The 14,188-nt window shown below is 35.4% G+C and overlaps 1 protein-coding gene across 8 annotated transcripts in view; it reads right to left on the bottom strand.

Annotated features, from left to right (window-relative positions):
* NLGN1 (neuroligin 1) overlaps window positions 1-14,188 on the bottom strand; it is a 910,345-nt gene that overhangs the window by 722,246 nt on the left and 173,911 nt on the right. The window lies entirely within an intron of this gene.

Raw genomic sequence — 14,188 nt, 5'->3', positions numbered from 1 at the left:
AGCCTGTGGTCACAGAGCAAGACCTAAGAGTCATTACACAGGCCTCAATGTTGCTCTGAAATTCAATGACCTCAAGATTACCCCTAGCATTTCCGACAGGCTCCAGAGAAAGAGTCGATGCAAGGAATTTCAGGACTTTGTTTTCCCAAGCGCTCTAATCACACTTTGAGGGCTTGAAACACAAACTGGGCCTAGTAAACTAGAGAAGTTGAATTCTCTTTCATGGCGAGGGGTTCTGTAGCTGCAAGGACTCCAAGATATTCTCTCTTAACTGACTAAATAATTAAGCCTTTTTAGTGTACAAGGTGTTAAGGAGTCAAAAGACCTTTCTTCTACCACTGGTGTTGCTATTAATTGGCTATGTGACTTTGGGCCATCACTTTTTGGCCCACAGCTAATTTATCTATTAACACTAAGGGGTAAACCCATATAAATCAACAAATATACATACATGTTCCTGGATGGGAGAATCAATATGGTAAATTAATCTATAGAACTAATGTAATTATTAATAAAATCTACTACAATTTTTTGTGGAAGCTGAAAAGTTAATTCTAAAATGTGTTTGCAAGGGCAAAGGGTAAGAAATTATCAATACAATCTGAAGAACAAGGTTCAGGAAGTTCCCATATGAACTATTAAGGCTTAACATAAAATAACAGTAACTGAGGCAATGCAGATTTGGTTCTGGGCTAGAAACTAGTCCAATGGAACAGAATAGAAAGTCCAGAAAAATATTCATGGATTTGTGGAAACTTGATAAATAACTGGTGACATTAGAAAGCACTGAGGGAAGATGACATATTCAAACACTGAATTAGCCATATGAAATAATAATACAAGACTGCAACTTCACATGTATGTATGTTAAGGTGGGTTAAAGACCTAAAGATGCTGAGCAAAATTTTACAACATTTAGAGGGAAACAGCTTTATGATTTTGGGTAGATGAGAACAGAAGGGTTTACTAAACAACATAAAAAAGTCAAAGTCCATAAAGAAATAATATTAAATTTGATATATTAAAATAAAACAACTATATACTTCAAAATGTACACTCATAAAAGATATTTGCAAAGCATATAATCAAAGAAGGATTATTATCCAAAGTACATAAAGGGTCTTATAAAAGATAAAAAATATAATAGGAAAGAATGGGTTAAGGAAGTGAATAGTTGATTGTCAGAAAAAATTCTCAATGTCCAATAAGCATCTGAAAAAGGTCCTCAATCCCCCTAGTTATTAGAGAAATGCAATTCAAAATAATGAGATTTTTGTTTCCCAGTCATGAAATTGGCAGAAATTTACAAGTCCAGCAAAACTTAATATTGATGAAAATGTGAAGAAATTATGGAGAGTATATGATAGTACAAGTTCAGAGAGCAGTTTAGCAACAGTTGAACATTTTTATGTCCTATAATCCAGTTTTTCCACTCCTAGAACTACTCATTCCAGAACTATTTGAAAGAGAAAAAAACAGTAGGAGACAGAAATAATCTAAACACCTTTAGATAAATAGCTAGACAAAATATTTATAGAACATTCATATACTGCAATAGTAGAAACGGTAACAAGAAAAATGAATGTTACCTTAGCTCCTTGAGTTGATAAAAATGAATCTCAAAAAATATAATGTGGAGCAACAACAACAAAGGATGTTGTGGAAAGATGCTTATAGGATGATGATATTTGTACATAAAATTCAAAAACATGCAAAATAATTACATCTATTATATTTGATCACATACCTATATAGAGCAAAATATATCGACATGTATGATAATGACAAACATGATATTCAGGGTAGAGGTTACTGTGGGGAGGGTGCCAAGTAAATGAAATTGGAAAAGCATCACCAGAAGCTTCAACTGTATCTATTGCGCTCTATTTCTCAGCCTGAATCTAGAGTACACGGGTGTTTACAATATTACTATATAAATTGTTTATATGCTTTAAATATTTTATTAAAATTGAAGATTTACACTACATTTCTGTGAATCTTTAACATATTATAAAATTTTCTAATTAAAAAAGTCTGTGAAAAAATGAAATATCAATATTTCATAACGTGCTTTTTATATGGAGATTTTTTAAAAAAAACTGTACTACTGAATATTTCTAAGAAGTGTAAATGGAATGGTGCTTATTTATTTCTATAACTGATATTAGAAATTCTAGCTAGGAAGCAAAAATTACCACCTAAATGGGAAAATATGGTTGAAATTGAAAAAAATATATATGTAATCCTCAACTAGCTCTTTCTTGTATTTTCCTTTGATCTCACAAATAGTAACAGGGCCTCTGAAATTGTGAAACAGTCAATCAACTGATTATGTTCAGTCTGACCAGTTAACTATAAACTACCAGAGCCAGAGTAGCCATAAGCCAAAATTACAACATGAAAGAAAACTCACCCAGAGTATTTAAAATATGTATGTGAATTCAAATAAGAAGACTTTGTTGATATGAAATATGAGGACTGGAAATCTCATTTCACAATCACTAGGCATTAGATTTCATAATCCATGCAAAAGAGATACCAAATATGAGAAAAGGCATTTTTTATAACTCAATTGAGCAGTTAATACTATTCAATGCACCCTGGACTCAGGAAAAATGCTTGAGTTAATTGTCAAACAATCAATTTTCAACAATTCTGAATAGATTTCCTGGAAATAACCAAAACAGATTTGTGATGAGGAAATAGTGATATGCCAATTTAATTTCCTTTGATAATAGAAAGAAAAGGGAGAAGAAGCAGATGTACCATTATATTTCTGAAATTTGGAGAGGTTGACATTCTTTCAGCAACCACTTATTGAATACCTCCTGTATACTGGGCACAATCCAAAGTATATCATAGGAGAGTTGACTTTAAAACAGCCAACGACCACAAATCCTTAGTTTCCTATTGATTTATTTGTTGAGTGCAAATGGCTATTACTATTATCAATTAATACCTCAGCATCCATACTGAACAAGTATTAGATATTAATATAGAACTGAAGGTTCATTTTTCAGTATGGTTAAGTGTAAAATGGGTTGACAGAGTAAGGTAGTCAATGAAGAAAGAGGAGTAAAAGGAGGAGAAGTGAAAGGAGAAGGAGGGATAGAGGAAAGGTGTTTGAGGATAAAAATGTGAATCAAATTCACTTACCTCCCTGGTGATTTACTGACAGAGAGGATAGAAACATACTTAATATTTGTATCCCTCATGATACAAATTATTAGTAAATGACTGACTTAATAGATCAAACAATAAAACTAGTTGCTATATGAAGAGAATAAACTCGCTAATGAAGAGAATCTCTTCATTAGATGGGCTTGTTAATTTCTTCAGAAAATGAAATCAATAAGGAGGGAAGTAAAAATTAGTATGAATAATAATAATGGAAATAAAAGACCAAGATTGGCAAACCCGAGCACTATAGGGCATTCCAATTTAACGGTGTTATTAAAATTTCAGCTCTGATAAAAAACATTTTAGAATTACATATCTTATTTTGGTTTCTATACCAAATAGAAAATGATGGATTGATTAATACCAAATAGATCATGTGAGGAAGTAGCATGGTTTTCATAACAAATAGATGAGCAAGTATTTCATTGTTGCTTTTAATACAAAAGAGTTATTTTGGGAAAAGATGGAGTTTTTTTTTTTTTTTTTTTTTGATGACCAGGTCAAATCAATTCAGTTCTGGCTTGTGATAAACATTTTAGGATGTTGTGAAAGATTGCAGCTCAGTGTCTGAAAAAGAAGAAATAAACTAAATATTTCATCTACCCCATAAACATATATACCTACTATATACCCACAATTTTTAAAAAATAATTTTAAAAATTCTGAAGCTGGAAATAAAATAAAACAGAATTGTAAAGCAAGTAGGGAGAAAAAAAAAACCTCTACTATCTTCATAACTCCCCTGATGTAACCTCATATTAAGTGCTCACGACTTGAATCTAAATGAATGGCAATTGGGAATTATGAAAGAAACAAAAATAAAAAGTGTTGCAACATTGTAAGTTCTAACTACTGCAAAGGTGATTGTTTACAAAGAGGTTCTTTCTACGGGGAAGAATCTACTCCCACAATCCTGCTTAATTAGAAAAGACTACTTAAAATGCTTGACTGGTACTGACTATATTTCTTTTTTTTTTTTTTTTTTTTGAGACGGAGTCTCGCTCTGTCACCCAGGCTGGAGTGCAGTGGCGCAATCTCGGCTCACTGCAAGCTCCGCCTCCCGGGTTCACGCCATTCTCCTGCCTCAGCCTCTCCGAGTAGCTGGGACTACAGGCGCCCGCCACCGCGCCCGGCTAATTTTTTGTATTTTTTTAGTAGAGACGGGGTTTCACCGTGGTCTCGATCTCCTGACCTCGTGATCCGCCCGCCTCGGCCTCCCAAAGTGCTGGGATTACAAGCGTGAGCCACCGCGCCCGGCCGGTACTGACTATATTTCAGATACGTATTGGGAGAACATACCTGCCTGGATGCTAAATATACCAGATGTATCTTTATATTTCATGGACTAGAGATTGGTAATGGAAACTAAGGAAGTGATGATCAAGACTAGATATTTTGTTTGTTTATTTATTTATCTGGTCTTACTGGCTTGCCCAGGCTGGAGTGCAGAGGCACGATCATGGCTCACTGTGGCCTCAAACTCCCCAGGCTCAGGTGATCTTCCCATGTCAGCCTCCTGAGTAGCTGGGAATACAGGCATCATGCCATCACATCAGGCTAATTTTTGTATTTTTTTCTAGAGACAAGGTTTCACTGTGTTGTCCAGGCTAGCCTTGAACTCCTGAGCTCAAGCAATCTGCCCACCTTGGCTGTGCTGGGATTACAGGCATAGCCACTGTGACTATCCAAGACTAGATATTTTAGCATGAGACTGCCACTTTTGAAATGGGGCTTTTTCATCAATGGTGGTTAGAGATGCTAAAAGACATTTACAGAGGGACTCTTAAAAGGGTTTAAATCAGAAATAAATCCAGATTTTCAAAACAAACTTGAATAATTCTGACTTGTTAAAAACTTTCAAATAATGGTGCCATTATGCTAATAATTAAGATTCTGCTTTCTTTTAGAAAGAGGTCTTTTTTACATCTATAATTTATACATTTATTTAATTGGTGAAATTGAAAAATATAGCAATTTCCAATTTCACAGGTTTTAGCTAATAACAGCATAATGCATTATTTTGCAGAATATTTTCTTCATTTTTGAATATGCATTTGTGAGGCAGTATTTATGGTGACCCTCTAATAACCTCAGAGCAGGTTCTCTTCATGTTTTGGTGGCTTTTAATTCCATACTACTATGATTGATTTTGACATTGCAATGTAGTTTAGAATGAGTTAAATTGTATAAAATTATCTTAGATATTTCTTAAGTACTGAAAAAATACAATCAGGAAACCACCTTATTAAATATCATCTATTAATGCTTACTGTAAAATATTAGTTTATTTGAGTCTATGTTTCCAATATTAGCAGAATATACTATAAAATTTGACCTAATAGGATGGGAAACCACATGAAAATTAATGTTCTATAGTTCAAGATGGAAAGAGAAAATTTTAGTTATATCCCAGTGGCACTGACATCTCATTGACTTCACAGACAAGAGTTGGGTACTCTTTTTTTGGATAGGATTTTATGCTAATTACATAATTAAAAGTAAACACTAGCCTGAATTTTCATTATTGTTCAATTAGCAACTTAATGAGCATCTTCTACCTGTCCCAAAATATTTAGTTCCATGATTTCCAAAATATTAAATAAAGGAACCCTTAAAATGACATCTTCTTCTTCTTCTTTTTTTTTTTTTTTTTTTTTGAGACGGAGTCTTGCTCTGTCACCCAGGCTGGAGTGCAGTGGCGCGATCTTGGCTCACTGCAAACTCTACCTCCCAGGTTCACGCCATTCTCCTGCCTCAGCCTCCCAAGTAGCTGGGACTACAGGCGCCTGCCACCACACCCAGCTAATTTTTTGTATTTTTAGCAGAGGCAGGGTTTCACAATGTTAGCCAGGATGGTCTTGATCTCCTGACCTCGTGATCCACCTGCCTCGGCCTCCCAAAGTGCTGGGATTACAGGCCCGAGCGACCGCACCCGGCCTAAAATGACATCTTCTAAAGGAATGGTTATTTCTGTCTTCTTGTCTCTCTGTCTCCATCTATCTATCTATCTATCTATCTATCTATCTATCTATCTATCTATCTATCACCTATCTATCTACACATTAATCTGTCTCTTTAGTTAATCTTTGATTACTTACAAGAAACTGAGAAAATATGTCACAAGTTTTTCAAAAATGATATATTTTTCTAAGATCATTTGTGTTTGGTTTTAGAGTTTGCTTTTGCTTGTATGTGAATAAAATTATTTCTGATGACCTAGAAACAAGCAGAATGATTTAATTAAACAGAATGACAAAACTATGTTACATTCAATGCATAAGAAATTGTTCAACCTTCCAACCATCACAAAATTCATGACTGTCAGCCTTTTCTTGTGTCCTCTTCTATAAAAGCTTCCCAAACCTTGCTTAGTGATAAACAAGCTAACAAATGGTAGATTTGTTACAAAAAAAAAAAAATTAAATTTTGACTCTTTATTTATAAATTGTACTAGGAGGAAGGGAGAGAAGGAAAGTAGGACATGGTAATATTTCAGACATAGTTGTTTACATAAATTAAGCAGAAAAGATAATGTCAAAATAGTTCAAAGCATGATTTGTTACATCACAAAATAGATAGACTATGAGGATAGATGGTTTATGTGTTAACAGAACGTATACTCATTATATGATGGAATGAGAATATAATTCTTGGCTTATGTGTAATACATTAAACCAACTCACAATTCACATCCTCATCATTCATAAGTCTGGTGAAGCTATAAGGTATATCTTATAGCTGAAATTCATCATACAAGGGCTCAAACTAATCATTAAAACAACTAGAGTATATTTGAACAGTGGCCCAAAGAACTGCAGTTTTAAAATTCCTTCATAGACTCACTGACTCCTTTCGCTAAACAGAAAAAGCCCAAGAAGATAAGTGACTTAACTAAGATCACATTGAGGTCAGCAGCATCGCCCAGATGAGAAGCCATTGTGCCATGCCACACCTGACTTGATGTTTCCTATGATTGTTTTTTGGTATTACAGTTTCATTGATCTTAAAATATTGGACCACAACCAAAATTTAAAAATTGAAATTAACACATCAAGAAAGAACATCATTACATATAGTTAATGTGGTAATTGGAATAATACCCTCCACCACCACCACCCCCATAGATGTCTTAATTCCTGGAATCTGTGCATATGCCACTTTATATGGCAAAAGAGACTTTGCAAATGTGATTAAATTGAGGATCTTGAGATGGAGAGATTATTCTGGGTTATCTAGATGGGTACCAAGTAATCACAAAGGTTTTTATTAGAGGAAGGCAGAGGGGTCAGGGGTCAGAATCAGAGTAAGAGATGTGATAACAGAAACAGAGACGAGAGAGAAAGAGAGAGTCAGAAAGATTTGAAGATGCAACACTCTTAGCTTAGAAGACGAAAGAAGGAGCTACAAGCCAGGGAAAACACGTGGTCTCTAGGCAAGAAAATGGATGTTTTTCTAGAACTTCCAAAAATAACACAGCCTTTGCCAATCATTTTAGATTTCTGACATCCTAAACTGTAAGATAATAAATCTGTGTTGTTTTTAGCCACTAAATTTGTGGGAATTTCTTATAGCTACAATAGAAAACTAACACACTTAATTAAAAATATTAAATTAAAAATATTAAAAATATTATGGAAATAATCAATGCTGCCCATAGAAACGTAATGTGAACCACATAGGAAATTTTAAATTTCCTAGCATCCACATTAAAAAATGAAGAATCAAGTTACATTAAATTTAATACTGTATTATATTTAGCCCAATATGTCAAAATATTATCACTTCAACATATAATCAATATGAAAAACTATTATTGAGAAATTTGTTTTCATATAAATATATTCAAAATCCAATGTGTATATCATATTTAGAGCACACCTCAACTTGGAATAATTCCTTTTCAATAGCTCAACAGCCACATATGGCTAGCGACTACCATAAAGGACAGTGCAGCTTTAGATTATAAGAAACAAGTTAAAAAGAAAATTGTATATATTATTCCATATCATTCTAAAGCTCTGTCACAATCTAGATAAAGAATCACAAAGGCTTCTACAAATTATCAGGATGGTTTTACAGGCAAGTTTCTGAAAATTTTGTATTTGAGAATTATATTTAAAAAGAAAGATCTGAAAAGAAACCAAACTTAAAAACAACGTGAAAGAAGAGTATGATTACCTAAAGATACTGAGTTGACTGACATTTGTAAAAATGCCAGCAATAATAGAAAGAAATTTATCTGGTATTTTTAGAAGAAAATGATAGCCAAGGATGGGATCAGAATAACATTGCTTGGGGCCAAATACATAATAATATGAACAAATGACCAAGAGAAAAGCAAAACTATTAAATCTCAGCTCCAATTGCTTCACAGGGAAGAATGGTGTTTGAACTGGGAAAGAATATGATGGCGAGGAAATAAGAAAGCCTGAAGGTAACTCAAATTTGTTTTAAGATTTCAGGTCCAAATCTGCTACCTAATTTAGAACACCAAAAGTATGTGAAGAAGTGTTCTTGGAACTAGTATCTATTATTTTTAAGTCACCATGAAAAAGTGCCATGAAAATTAACTGTCCTGGTTTTCAAACAAGATTCCATAAACTGAAGTTTACCAATCTTGACATTAACTGAAATTCTAAAACTGATGCTCATGTGTGTTTGCTAAGTGTAACGTCACCATAATTTTTTTTTTTTTTTGAATTACTGGAGCTGCGTGCAGTGGCTCACACCTGAAATCGTAGGGCCTTGGGAGGCCAAGGCCTTTGAAGTCAGGAATTTGAGACCAGCTTTGGCAACATACAAATTTATGTCTCTACACAAATTTTTTAAAAAATAGCCCGGCATGGTGGCATGAGACTGTGGTTCTAGCAACTTGAGAGACTAAGGCGTGAGGATCACTCAAGCCCAGGAGTTGGAGGCTGTAGTGAGCCATGATTGTGCCACTGCACTCTGGCCTAGGTGACAGAGTGAGATCCTAATAATTATTGGAGTGGCAGATCAAACGTGTCATTTGCATTGTTTATCTTAACTGTATCCAAGGGCTTTTACAAAAGTCACCCATACAAAAGTCACAAAACTGTGACATATGGGCTAAATGATGGTGTAGTTGAATAAAAAATTTAAAAGTTGAACAATCATTCTACTGTAGTATTCAATATATGTTCTCTCATGTTATCTTCTCTATTCCTTTTTTGAGGCATAAAATTCCTAAAGGAATTTGTTTTGTAATTGGGCTTGTCCATTAAGTATGTTAGTTTCATGGTAAATAGGAATGAGACACTTTAGTAAGGAGCTTGCCTTACATTACAGACTTTAAATAAATTATTTAAAACCATCAACTGTTTTGGAATTAGTATTTTCAATGATGCCTTAAAAATTATTTACTAATAATGAATTTAAATTATTTAAATATTAAATTTTAAATTGAATTTTAATTCAATTTAGTCAAAGTTTAACATCTATTTTCTCTGTGTCCTCAATTGAAATAGAGAAGTCAAGATCTTATATTTGGGTTACTCCCTGCTACACAAATATTTCTGTTGAATTAATCAACTACATTTTTAGTTATCAAAAGGTATTTCTATTGACAGCATTTAATTGACTTAAAAAGAACTTTACCTTATAAAAAGAGCACATTTAATAAAAATTTCAAAATTAATCTAAATTTAAAACAAATTGGTAATTAAACTGCAATTTAGCATCAATCCTAATTATGACTGCATACATTTTAAATGAACTTTCATGATAAAATGGCAATGTATTTTCTTTCTTTTTTTTTTTTTTTTTTGGGGGGGGGTGGAGTCTCGCTTTGTCTCCCAGGCTGGAGTGCAGTGGCGCGATCTCGGCTCACTGCAAGCTCCCCCTCCCGGGTTCACGCCATTCTCCTGCCTCAGCCTCCAGAGTAGCTGGGACTACATGCACTACAGGCGCCCACTACCATACCCAGCTAACTTTTTGTATTTTTAGTAGAGACGGGGTTTCACCGTGTTAGCCAGGATGGTCTTGATCTCCTGACCTCGTGATCCGCCCACCTCAGCCTCCCTAAGTGCTGGGATTACAGGAGTGAGCTACCGCGCCCAGCCTTTTCATCCTTTTTGACTCTTAATCCTGACACAATCAAAAATTTTTTCTCTATCCTTCCTCTTCCCATATTCACTAAGAACTAGACCAGGAAGCAAATATAATGGACAAAAACAATAATAATAATAGCATAAAAATAATAAGATCAGGAAAGCCTGCCTTCTTCCTATGCTCATTATCCATTTTCCTCTCCCCCACTCCATTTCCCTTGTTTCAATATACATATAATATACACAATTATATTATAAATGATTATATATTAAATATACAGAATTAAATGCATATGCTTAATATATATAATATACATATGAAGATACATGTATCCGCATTTAGTCATTACAAAGACTAACATTTTTAACTATGTATTTGCTCTCTCAGCTGACTTGAAGGCATGCAAACTTAATAATCATAATAGCAAAAGTAATATCAACTCTCATTTGTTGAATGTATCCTCTGTACCAATATTGTACTCAGTTCTTAGGCTTATAGGTTTTTTTCAAGTTTGAAGGGTACACATAATTTTTCCTACTTTTACAAGTCAGAAAACTGAAACCTAGTAACACTAAGTGACTTGCTGCTACTAACGGATTAAACTGAGATTACATCCAAGTTTAAATCCAAGCCTCCTGTACTTCCTGTTCATTGTGAAGGGTGGTAACTCAGAGTTGAAGAGAATGGGTACTGAAGAAATAGTTTCAGGGTTCGGGAGCTAAAATAAATGGAATGGAAAGTTGAGGGGCTCTTCTAAAAAAGAGAGCATCACCTTGTAGTGATGGGATGCTCCAAGTACTTCTTGAGAGGCAGAAATAACACCGGGACTTGGGGTAGCTTTAGTTCTCCGCAGGAGAAGTTACTACTCAGAGGATGAAGGTGTCCCCTTGTAGTGAGATACAGTGATTCCTCCCTGGGTGAAGCTGAACTATGTATTAAGGCAAGGGAAGACAAGAGGAGGGCTCTGGTGAGACTGCAAATTGGGAACTGTAAGCAAAATCCTCCGGAAAGGACTGATCAGATGAGAGAAAATACCCAGGATGCCCCATTCAAAACTGCATTCACAGCAACATATTTGGTTTCCCTCTTTATCTGGGAAAGGGCACTGGCTCGAAATCATAACTACGACAACCAGAGAAAGGTGTAACTAGAAGCACCAGGACAGAATGACCAGTAAATATGAAAGCAGAAGGGTCAACTAAGGTCAGGGAAATAGATCGCAGAGGATTTGGTAACAACAAGATTCTTCATCCAGAAATGGCAAGCAATATTGGAAATTCTTGGCATGGACTCAGATTGGTTCATGGCTGCATGGCTGTGCCAGCCTCACTGACCTCTGCCCTCCTCATCTAACTTTCATCCAATCTATTTTTCACACTGACACCAAAATAATATTTTTTTATACTACGAATCTGAACAAATCATTTATCTGCTTAATTTTTACCAGCATTAGTGGTTCTCACTATGGTTGCACATTAGAATCCCTTGGATCCCTTGGGAGGGGAGTAAAAATATCAATGGTCCCTTCCTTCAAGACCAATTAAATCATAATCTCTGGAGCTGGGGCTAGGTCACACTTTCAAATTATCACTACATGCAGCCTGGGTTAAGAACAGGGATCCAGAGACGCATTTTAGACTGTAGAATGATAACAAAGTCCTCCTTAAATTGGATCCTGATAGCATGTGGAGATGTGCACAGGATTTGCACTCAGAAAAACCTGGGTGATATTTAACTATATTATTCCCTCTGAGTAATAACTTCTTAGAGGGAAAAATTATTCTTTTTCCTCATCTGCAATGTGGAAGTGGCTGTAATATTTGTAGAAAGAGTTATCTATTTCCTTCAACCTTAATTTTTTACCCTGTTCACACTGCGTAAAGCTTTCTTTTAACCTAACACATACCTAAGTTTTGCTTTTGAGAATGGGCAGTATTATTAATAGGAGAAAGGGCTGCTGGATTTGAAATGCTCCATTAAAAGATCACCACCACCAACAACAAAAAGCAAACATCTAAACCTACTTCTCCTGAGCTTTGTTATGAAACTACTATGAAAAGAAGATTCATAATATCCCAGCCTAATGCATGCTCTTAAGCACAGTGAATAACTCAACGAAGCATCCTGGGATATAAGGTTACCATCACTTTCCAATGAAGTTTAAAATGATCATTAATATTTATTTTTCTTTTAATAAAACTCATTCTGATAAATCTAGAAAGCTATGGAGAAAATTGTCCAGGACAAAGATTTTTATCTCACTTTTAGGTAGGGGAACTTGAGCCAAGAGAAATGCAACATAAGAAGTGTGACACCTCCATTAAATAACCAGATACATCATGCCAAGGGCATCTTTTATATATTAGATACTCATACCTAGAGACAGCTTTCAGCATGGGTAATATTTTCCTTAAGAATAACAGTCATTTTTAAAATACCTTACTATTCACTAAGCACTTCAACATATCTGATCTTATTTCAGTTTTGGAAAAAAATCAAGACAAGAAGAGCAAATAATATTTGTTCCTCTTTTATAATTAGAAAAAATCAGCTAAGAAAAATTGGCTCCCTATGGCCACACAGAGGTCTGCCAACCATAAAAATGCAACCTTTGAACTCCAAGTCTACTGTTCTTTCTAATAGTAAACACTGCTATTTTACCTTAAATGGTGTGGGGTACAGAAAGACCTCAGATAACTTAGTCTTGTGGCTTTCAACATAATTTTTTGTGGAGGTCAGTTTTCCAAAAATAAAAAATAAATAGGCCAGGCATGGTGGCTCAGGCCTGTAATCCCAGCACTTTGGGAGGCTGAGACGGGTGGATCACGAGTTCAGGAGTTCGAGACCAGCCTGACTAACATGGTGAAACCCCATCTCTACTAAAATACAAAAAAAATAGCTGAGCTTGGTGGCGTATACCTGTAATCCCAGCTACTCGGGAGGCTGAGTCACGAGAATTGCTTGAACCTGGAAGGTGGAGGCTGCAGTGAGCTGAGATCACGCCACTGCACTCCAGCCAGGGTGACAGAGTAAGACTCTCTCTTAAATAAATAAATTCACTTCAATTTGTAAGCAAATAATTCAGGCGAAAACAAAACTGATATAGTATAAGTGAAAGAGGCAAGGGACAAAGAGCTCTGGCCACCAAGTTCCTATCCCCACCTAGCATCCATTGGAGACAGGGCTTCCTGGAGTGCTAGTTAAAAACCACATGCTCCTTTTCAAAGAAGGAAGCAGAGGCCTCAGAAATTAAAGTTATTTGGTTAAGCTCACCCAGTTAAAGATTTCAGGTCTCTGGATTCCTAATGAAATGCCATGTTATAGTGTCTCCCAGATCACATGGTTGTGAAGAGCTTCAGCTACCACCTCCAAGCTGGCCACTTCCTTTCCTGACCAGCAATCTCTCTTTCCACACACTGCCTCTCTAAGCATGCTGCGCTACTTGTGGTTTTTCAAATCCACCTTGCTCTTTCTGAAACATTTCACCTTTGCACATGATTTTCTCTCTGTTTGAAAGCCTTTCCTTTTGGATGCCCTCTTTCCTAATCAATCCACCTTTCTAATTTCCATAGATCCATCAATTCTTACTTTAGTCAGCACTGCCTCTATTAACCCTTCAGAGATACAATCTATCCTACCTCACTCCTCACTGCCACTCTTGACCCCTTCTGGCCCCCACCCTCAAGCTAGGTTGGGGTTAAGCCTACTCAAACTATGCTTATCCTTATCTTTTACCATACTTGCTTGTATTAATTGTTCTTTGGGAGAAAGAGTTTTATCTACATTCCTACCTTTGCTCCCCAGTATTTTGAATCTATTAAGTATCACAATCAGAATTTGTTAAAAGAAGAAATGCATGAATGAATGAATGCTATCTGCTAAGTAATTTCTTAGAGAAAGCATCAATGTGGGGTAATGTCTACATTCCAAAGAAATG

The sequence above is a fragment of the Hylobates moloch genome, unplaced genomic scaffold (genome assembly GCF_009828535.3).
Source record: "Hylobates moloch isolate HMO894 unplaced genomic scaffold, HMol_V3 SCAFFOLD_13, whole genome shotgun sequence".
NCBI classification, from domain to species: Eukaryota; Metazoa; Chordata; class Mammalia; order Primates; family Hylobatidae; genus Hylobates; species Hylobates moloch.
The sequence above is the reverse complement of the archived record's forward strand: the minus strand, read 5'-3'. Positions and strand labels throughout refer to the sequence as shown.